Source organism: Physella acuta, unplaced genomic scaffold (assembly GCF_028476545.2).
Source record: "Physella acuta isolate Inbredline_101_S28 unplaced genomic scaffold, ASM2847654v3 ptg000532l, whole genome shotgun sequence".
Lineage (NCBI taxonomy): Eukaryota > Metazoa > Mollusca > Gastropoda > Physidae > Physella > Physella acuta.
This window is the reverse complement of record NW_026732051.1, coordinates 70,340-80,078: the sequence shown is the minus strand read 5'-3', so window position 1 is coordinate 80,078 and position 9,739 is coordinate 70,340. Positions and strand designations below refer to the sequence as shown.

The following is a 9,739-nucleotide window of genomic DNA, read 5'->3' as shown; positions in this document are numbered from 1 at the left end:
ATATATATATATATATATATATATATATATATATATATATATATATATATATATATATATATATATATATATATACACATAAATAAATACATAAATATAAATGTAAAATATATATGATGTAATTAATTAAATACGACCGTAATTTATTTGTTACTTGGTATGTAGAAGAGATTAATAATTTTAGGGCTAAACGTGATAATGTCTTCATATGGAAAAAAAAGTTCAAAACAGTCGGAATGATACAAAAAAAACAAAAAAACTATCAAAATGTGTAGGAACTTGAAACAAGTATAAAAAATAATTAGTTTTGTACTTTGGCTGGGAAGTAGAAACTCGTCAAAAGTCAAAATAAAAAAAAATAATTAATGATCTATATCGGGAGTAAACACCAATCGCTACCAGAAGTGTTAAAGTCTGAGAAGTGGGGTGTGGGGAGAAGTCTATTATGTAAAACCCACACGTCAGGATATGAAGAATTTGAGCTTTTCCTTTGAACACCGTGCTAAAATTTCTACCTCGCCAATGCAGGGAATTAACTCAGGTATCTTCCAGTTTGAATTAATTTTTTTTCTGTTAAATTGTTGTAGAAAATATACGAAGCAAGGTAAAACACCTGGATGGGGTTTAACAAACATTATGTGTTGCAGTTTTGGGTAAAAGCAAAATATTCAACAGTAAACAAACATTGTGTATTGAGTCTTAGCAATGGGAAACTTTCAATAGCAAAACAAACATTGTGAATTGAGTCTTAGGCATTGGGGAAATTTTCAGTAGCAAAAAAAAACATTGTGAATTGAGTCTTGGTAGATAGGGAAACATTTAGTAGCAAACAAACAATTTATGTTTAGTTCTTGGCAGTAGAGAAACCTTCAGTAACAAATAAATATTGTGTGTCTTGGGCAATAGGGAAACTTAACTAAGATGTAAGGGACGGCGTGGTCGGATTTTAGAGCTTATGGCTGATAACTCTAAGGCTCGAGTTCGAATCATGGGTTCGAGTCTGTAGGACGTCACTGACAGCTCATATGGGTACCTGACTCATGTTAGGGAAACCAAGGCGGCTAGGCATTGAACTGACCACAATTACCTTTCAAATTCCACTGTCATTGAAACAGGTGAACTCTACTTCATCCTGTGTCTTGGGCACGAACGAAAAAAAGAATGACGATGATGGGGTAAGATGGTAATGTTACACTTATTAGTGATCTCTAGTATGTGTGCAGTAGTAAAAGTTTTCAATACAAAAATAAACATAATAAAACAAAAAGAAAAGAAATCTTTCTAATAACAATAAGAAAATAAAAATGTATTTGCTTTCTTTCAGAAAAGCTTAGATCGCTAAAATATATAAAATATCTTTTGGGTCAAAATTGAGTTACAAGATTTGCCACAAACCCAGAAACTAACGTTGTGAAATAAGTAAAAGCTTGTAAAAATGGTACAAAGTTAGCATGCTGTGGTTAAACCATTAGAGTATAAAATACAAACAGTTTTAAACCAAAAACTACTTGAAGTTTACAGGTAGTGACGCTTGGGACGTTTTGTAACGCTAGAATGGGTTGCTGTGTTTTTGCGATTTGTCGTAGTTTTTGTTGTCGGCTCATCTGTTTAGTTAGCTGGTACAAAGTGTGGGAAAATGCCAAGTCTTCCACGTCTTTTGGCAAGTGAGTTGTTCTCTTGCATGATGGTAGCATAGACTCTTGCATGACTAGCCAGGATGGAACCAGTTTCTTGCATGAATAGCCGGGGTAATAGCAGTTTCTTGCATGAGTAGAAGGGGTAGTAGCAGTTAAAGGGGCAATTATTTTTCTTTAGATCGAAGAAGAAGTCGACAGCAAGTACGCCTCTGTCATATCATCTGTCATTTCATAGCGTCTGTCATCATACAACATGTCACTTAGAAAAATAATCACTGCCACATCCTAACATCCTAATCCCACATCCTACTCCACACCCCACCCCACACCTTATCCGACATCCTTCTTCAACCCTACTTTACACCCTACTCCCCACCCTACCAAACCCCGCACCTCACCACATCCTATTCCACACCCCATCAAACCCTACTCCACACCCACTCCACCCTACTCCACACCCCAACCCACACCGCACCCCATACTCTACCCCACATCCATCCCCACAACATACTACACGCCCTACCATACCCCACACTCCATCCACATCCTACCCCACACTCCACCCACATCCTACCCCACACCCACACATGCATGCATAAAACCTCGACTCACTCTAAACCGACTAGTTTATAACTAGACTTTGAAAGCCCCCCCTACTCCCCCATCCGACAAAGGCAGGAAACAAGTCTCCCAACAAATGCAGCTAGTTACTGCACATTCTTCCCTCATCTCATCCTATTCTTACACCCCCATTTTTCTTGCCATTCACCTTCACAACACCATCTAACATCTCTAGCTCTCCCCAACCGTACGACACTCCCAATTTGTTAGCGTTTATTACTTCCCTTATTTTTACCCGTCGCTCTTTGAGAAAAAACGCAAGTACAAATGCTTTCTTTTATCCAATGTTAAAAGCTTTCTATGTACTTTGTTAGTTGACTTTGTTAGCATCCTTAGCCTGCTTCCTCCCTCAAAGTTGGTATAATTGGACTTATTTATATCAACTTACCTATACTGAAAACGATTTGTTAAAATAACCATATTAAAAAAAAAGAGCTGTAATCACATTATATATATTTGTGTCAGTAATGTTCCGACTGTCTGTATTAAATTAAAGGTCAAGCAAAGTTACTCAGTTTTACAGTTTATGTAGTATCATTGGGTTGACAGCAATTTATTCATCATGCATTCACATTATTGAGGCATAGATGAGTTACAGTTTTCGGTAGCCTCAATTAAAATTATAGTTTAGTCCCAGTATTATGAATAGCAGAAACTAATACAAATCTAACCTACTCATCTTTACAACCCAACACCCATTTTATTTTTAAACTGACCAAAAAATAATTAAAGTTTCCTTTTTAGACCTAGCGATCTATTCGGCAGATGAAGCACAGCTCGTTCGTTTCTTGACCTCGGCATATAATGTGATAGTGTGAGTTAGGTACCCATTACAGCTGAGTGGACTCACGGACGCTCCAGTGACTTGAACCTAATTCGAACTGGAGACTTTCGGGTTAACAAACTAGCACTCACAAAAAATACTTAGTTTAAAAGAACATAAAAAAGTTAAGATAACAACTTTTAAACGAATCGTTAGAAAAGTTGAGAAACCAATTTAAACATTTAAACAATAACGACGTTAAAGTGTTTATAAACAAAGCTATTCGTTACAAAACAGGCAGGTTAGTACACGGAATCTCTGGCTCCAGACCCAGGGTTCAAACTGAAACCTTCAGGATCCGTGGCTTTTCTGCTACTACTGGACCACTCCGTGTGATAAAATTTACACTGGAAATATTAGCAAAGCTTGAAGCTGCCAAGTTTCAAACTAAGTGTCGATAAACGAAAATAAAATCTATAAAAAGAGAACGTATCTAAATAAGATAAAAAAGACACGCTGCTTGAAAGGTGAGAAAAACTTGCAGACGACAAAAAAGTTTCGCAGACGATGTAAATTGATTTAGGCATGCATTCAAAGAACTGACAAACACATATTAGAAAGCGGGAAAAAAAGTATTGCACTGTAAAACACTAAAACGGTGCTAGGGTAGTGTTGAGCACTTTCACTATTTTACACCTGTGGTACTTTTAAGTACCTATCAGATTGATAGAATGGGACGGGTTGTTTTTCTTTGTTGAAGCGGGAGAAGTGCTCTGGAACCATAGGTATCAGGTCTCACCTGAGGTACCACATCCCACCTGTACACTAATCAGGTCACGAGGTGCATGCTTAGATAGACCGTAACAAAAATAAACAGTAACCTCGGGTTAAGTAAAAGACAGGTTAATTAGACTTACAATATAAATAACCCTTTAGTCAAACCAAAACGAGCACTCGTTTTTTCGAGAAAACTGAGGAGTTCCCTTGCAAATCTTGCTAAGTCACTTCTGGTTGATTTTGAGGAAATCGACAATTACATTTGTTTTGACTAACTATTCTTAGGATTTTAGATTTTACTAGTACATATTTAATTTTAATGAATATCTTTTAGAACGAAAATTGGTATACTACTTTAATTGCCACTTAATTAAGAAGGCTATAAGAGGAACTTATTTTTCATTTTAAAAAGTGGACTTAGCATGTTTTGCTATTCGCCTCCTCAAGTTAGCATTCACCTTGCGCCATAAAGCACTCAAATAAAATTAACTGAAGTGAACAAAAAATATGTTTGCTGATTTCTTCCCTACCGCCTTTTTTCCTGGCTAAACATCAATAACATTGTAAACTTGTTTATAAACAAATGAACTGAATGAAAAGCAGTTAAAATATACTGTACACCTGAAGAAGACGCCCTTCACCCTTGACCTCTACACGACCTACTTTAATGTTCATGTGAAACGCAGCTAATAGGATTATTTTATCCACGATTCTTTAACAGCATTAACTAACTACAAATCCAACGGTTTAGATGTCCTAGTAAAAAAAGTAAAGCTATACTTCTTGAGTTGGCTATCCAGTGGGCAGATGAAGTAGAGTTCACCTCTTTCTGTGAAGTCATCATATGAAGGGATTGTGTGGTAACTACTATGCCGTCTTTACTTTCCCTAACGTGAGCCGGGTACTAATTAGAACTGGGTGGACTCAGTGACGCACACGAAATAATCCCTGGATGCGAACTTCAGTCTTCTGGGTTAACCTTCGTACGTTCTACCCACAGACCAATCCGTCTGCTTCACGTCTTTAAGTAAGTAAACTAAAAAAATCCCCTTCAAACGAGTCGGGTGAAATAGAGTTCACCTGTTTCTGTGACCTCGGCATATGAAGGGATAGTGTGGTCAGCACTATGCCCAACCGCCTTTACTTTCCTTAACGTAAATCAAGTATCCGTCAGAGTTGGATGGACTCAGGGACGCTCTACTACTCTAGCCAGTGACTCGAACTCGAGACTATTAGGTTAGCAGTCGAACGCTCACCATTTAACCACGCCGTCCCATTCCATGTAGTAACCACCACACAAAATTCGGACAAAATTAAAAATTCGGACGCGGAATCAACCATATGAAACTTTAGACGCTGTGACGTAATGCTCGCCACCTAGCGGATAGAAAACCTAACTGGTAAATTTAGCTCAAGCTTAATCAAAGCCAGATCTAGACAACGCTCTTACATAATCTCTGGTAAAAAAATACACGCACAGAATCTGTTGCTAAAATAGCATCATGGTTTTAAGTTGAGCTTTGCGGGACTGTGGCGCTTTGTTATGTGGCACATAACATTAAACCTAAGGTCAGGACATATCTACAATCTTTTTTTCAGGGGTGAAATTTCATGTAAACAATAATCTTAAAAAACAGTTGGAGAGGAACTACATTAAGATAATATGTGACGTATTTATGGTTCTCATCACGTGACCAGGCCGCTAGAAATAAACACAAAGAACAAAGTGGAGATAAAAAACCGAAATTCGTTTTTTATTTCCCCTTAATTAAATTTATTAATTTCATACATTTTTGCGTGTGTTTTTTAAAGCATTTTTTTTAAAAACAACAAAAGAGCTTGTGTCCGTGAAAGAAAGTGAACTTTGAACTAAATTTTGCTGACTTAGTTCATTTAATACATATGCAGCGGTAAACACATTTAAAACAAATAAAGACTTATTTTTTTAAAAGTTCGGCGTCAACTGTGTAACAATTACTTTAAATATTCCAATCAATAAAATTAACCCCTTAACCCTCAAACCATCCCAGCGAAAAATCGTCCATTATTTTTTTTAACACTCGCCCAGACCCCTCTCAACTCTCTGCACAACAGTGAGTCATTATTTAATTTAAGATTTTAATTTTCAGGTTTAAAAAAAAAAAAAAAAATTAGACGTTTTGTTTTATGTATAAATAAACCATCTTAAATGAATGAAAGTACATGTCAGAAAGAAGTATTACTCTTGTAAATCTGTATCCTTCCTCGTGAACCGGTAATGAAAACTTCAATACTAAAGCGAACATGGCAAGATACACTGACGCTGTAAATTACACGTCTGAGAAAAAAAAAACATCTTCTGCGGTTTTGTAATCTAAACACCCCTCACCCCAAAAAAAAAAAAAAAAAAAAAAAAATTAAAAAAAAAAAAAAATCACGACATCTGAAGAAAGAAGTATTGTATAACACGTCATCTCTCTCTCTCTCTCTCTCTCTCTCTCTCTCTCTCTCTCTCTATATATATATATATATATATATATATATATATATACACCCCATGCGAATGGCTATCTCTGTTTTTGTCAATGATCAGATCACTGAGTAACAAATAGATATACCCGCACTTCCTGTGTGGATCAGACGACTAACTCAATGATAATTGCTCCGTCTCTAAGCAGTTTGAATCTATAAATAGAATAACAAAAGGAAGGAAACGAAATTTTAAACTGATGTCCGCCATTAAAAAAATAACATGAAACCTACAGTTCACGACACATCGCATAGGAATTTAAAATAAATATTAGGCCTATAGGTTTAATACATATTGCTTAGAATATAGAAATTTAGATCTAGTGTTCTGGTTAGTAGTTATTTCATGTTTATTAGAATATAGTTTAGAATCTAATCATACGGCTGCATAAAAAGAAAGTTTGAAGGAAATAGAATAGGAATCTAGAGAAGCGGAGGTAAGAAGGTTAAATTAGTAATTTACATGATTTTTATTGTAGTTTCACTGTTTGTTAGGCCCAATTATTAAATCTTTAGATCAGAGGTCCAGCTTGATCATGTGTGGTATCTATTGTGGTGCATTGGAATGAAAAGCCCACATACTTAAATATAGAATCTAGTAGGCCTATACTATAACTGTACTGCCCTATACTTTAAATTTGTTGCCACAAGAAAAAAGCCTATTTACTATTAGGCCTATTAGTTATAATTTAATTAAATTGAAATATTTGATTATCTTTATAGTTTATAGTGAATGCATGCTAATGAGCATTATTCAAGCTGCTGTTATATTTAGGCTCATAGGCCTGTATACTCTATAGCTTAGGCTATATACTATAGACTATATATTATACCAATATTGTGCATAAAACTTAAAGCATGTAAGCATACACAATAATAATTATCATTAGACCTATTGTAACTTAGACTCGTACTATTTAGTACTACTTTAATACGACCTTTAAACTATTAGGCATAATGAAATAATGATTAATGATTTCAGTGTTTTCCGCACTCGAGAGGAAAGAGGTTGCAGGGAACTTAGAGACTAATCTTTGCCAGCATACTGGATTTCTGGTGATGACAATAGCAGCAGATAGTATGCGGCTCAGTTAATACTAAAAACAATTGATTTTAGTAATTAGTGGTAAGCTCTTTAAAATAATATATTATAACATGGTATCGCAAAGGTTCAGGTTGTCCAATAAATGGTAATTAGAGTCAGGTTTAGGACTATAGTTTAATGCTTGGTTAGTAATAAGCATCAAGTTGGGAAAGACATAGAAATGGAAATACATAGAATTTAATGTGTTCATTCGCAAACGTTACTATTTAATTTTGTTTAGGCCTGCTATTTATTGCTGAATAATAAAATCACTATACTTATCCACTATATTATGTTTAAATAAAGTGAGTTTAGATCAGTCGAGTAAATAAATTTAATAGCAAGACATAGCTAAAATTTACAATGAATATATATATATATATATATATATATATATATATATATATATATATATATATATATATATATATATATATATAATTTGATTGCTATTTTATAAAAGTATGTAAATCACAGACCAAACATTACTTTGTATTGTGTCTACAACTTAACGAAAAATGCTACTACTTTGATGGATTGCACTAAATAGGGGTTAGCTTTAATTCAATAATTTGTGAGATATTCTTGCTAATCTATGTGTAAATTGCTTTTCAGGACTATGAGTGTGTGTTTGGCCATCCAGATTTCATAACTACAACTGATGTTCAATTACAAGGGATATTAATCAGTCTCCGTGGACTATACACTGTGCCTAGTTTCATCCTCAGGTAACTGTACTATAGGCATAACCCATTTTTTAAAGTAATTATTATAGCAAGAGATAGCATTGTATGTTATAATGAATATAATGGATTTTAATCCAAAATATTTTATTAATTATTGTCTTTTTTAAAATTCTAATAAATCAGTGAGTTGTACAACATAGAGGGTATTATATTTGAATGATAATTGAAACACATATTGTTATAGAGCTCAAAACTATGTACTTATCTAATATAATTAATATACTGAAACAGTTTTATTGAAGCATATTATTTCATATTTTACCACACAGAGACTGATGTGTAAGCTTAAAGTAAAGACATCAAATCAAAGTATCAGCCATCAAGAGGGTAAATATTGATAGTCTACTTCATTAATCTTCAATATGAATGAACACAATTTTAAATCTATAATCTTTGCTGATAATGTTTGTTTCTTGTTATTCATCATGTTCAGTGCTTTATCTTTTCAAAGTAATTAGTTAAAGTAAAGAAATATTAGAGATAGTAATATAAATTTGTAATTTATTTTGCTTGCAAGTTCCACAAAAGAAAGTATCAAAATATTTTGCCTTTATTTCATTTACAGAAAAACATTCAAAATCATATTGTGATACACAAGTCAAGCAAGTCTGACCAGCATTTTGATACAGGCCAAGAAAAAGCTGGATACTTGATTGGAAGGGTCGCACAAAAAACATGGGTTATCACTAGGGAAACAAGCTCGCAATACAGTTCACTGTTAGGACAGCAAGCCAAATACTTCTAAACTTATTTGAATCATTTTTGCTGTTTATTATAATTCATCCAATTGTCTTATTAAATATATACATTTATATATATACACAATTCCTAATATAGAATTTCTAAAAATGTTTTATTATAATATTTAAAATGAAACAAACATGTTCCCAGAACACAGCCACATAATGTCAACATGTTCCCAGAACACAGCCACATAATGTCAACATGTTCCCAGAACATAGCCACATAATGTCAACATGTTCCCAGAACACAGCCACATAATGTCAACATGTTCCCAGAACACACAAAATGTCATTATGTGCCCAGAACACACACAATGGCAACATGTTCCCAGAACACACAAAATGTCATTATGTGCCCAGAACACACAAAATGGCAACATGTTCCCAGAACACATAAAATGGCAACATGTGCCGAGAACACAAAAAATGACAACATGTGCCGAGAACAATGCCCCTTACAGATGACATGTTCCCAGAACACAGCCCGTAGTTGGTCTGCCATAAAAAGTTAACAATACTTTACTTTTTCCTTAACAATTTTACAAGCAGGTAATAAAGCCATACATCTTTACTGTGGATATAGCCAATAAATAGGGTAACCTTCACTATATGCAATTTGTAGTTTTCAATGCCTGTCCCATGCATATTATTTAGCCTATTGTTTTGGGTCTTGCTTCATTTACTCAATAAATTATATAGGCATGAGAATTTTCATTTTAATCTGCAAAAGCTACATTCTGTACATTATTATTTCCAAACTACATCATATATTTTTCTCTTCTCTGATAAAAAATATTCCTCATATTGTTTGTGTCAAGTATTTTATTTTTATCTATGCAATGCTATATTCTTATTTTATA

The 9,739-nt window shown here is 34.1% G+C and overlaps 1 long non-coding RNA gene across 1 annotated transcript; it reads left to right on the top strand.

The window, feature by feature from the left end:
* Positions 1-6,521: 6,521 nt before the first annotated feature.
* LOC131945238 (uncharacterized) lies at positions 6,522-9,111 on the top strand. Its single transcript, XR_009387124.1, has 5 exons — positions 6,522-6,743; positions 7,289-7,432; positions 8,006-8,118; positions 8,406-8,463; positions 8,702-9,111. It is a non-coding gene; the product is annotated as an uncharacterized LOC131945238 (long non-coding RNA).
* Positions 9,112-9,739: the final 628 nt, after the last annotated feature.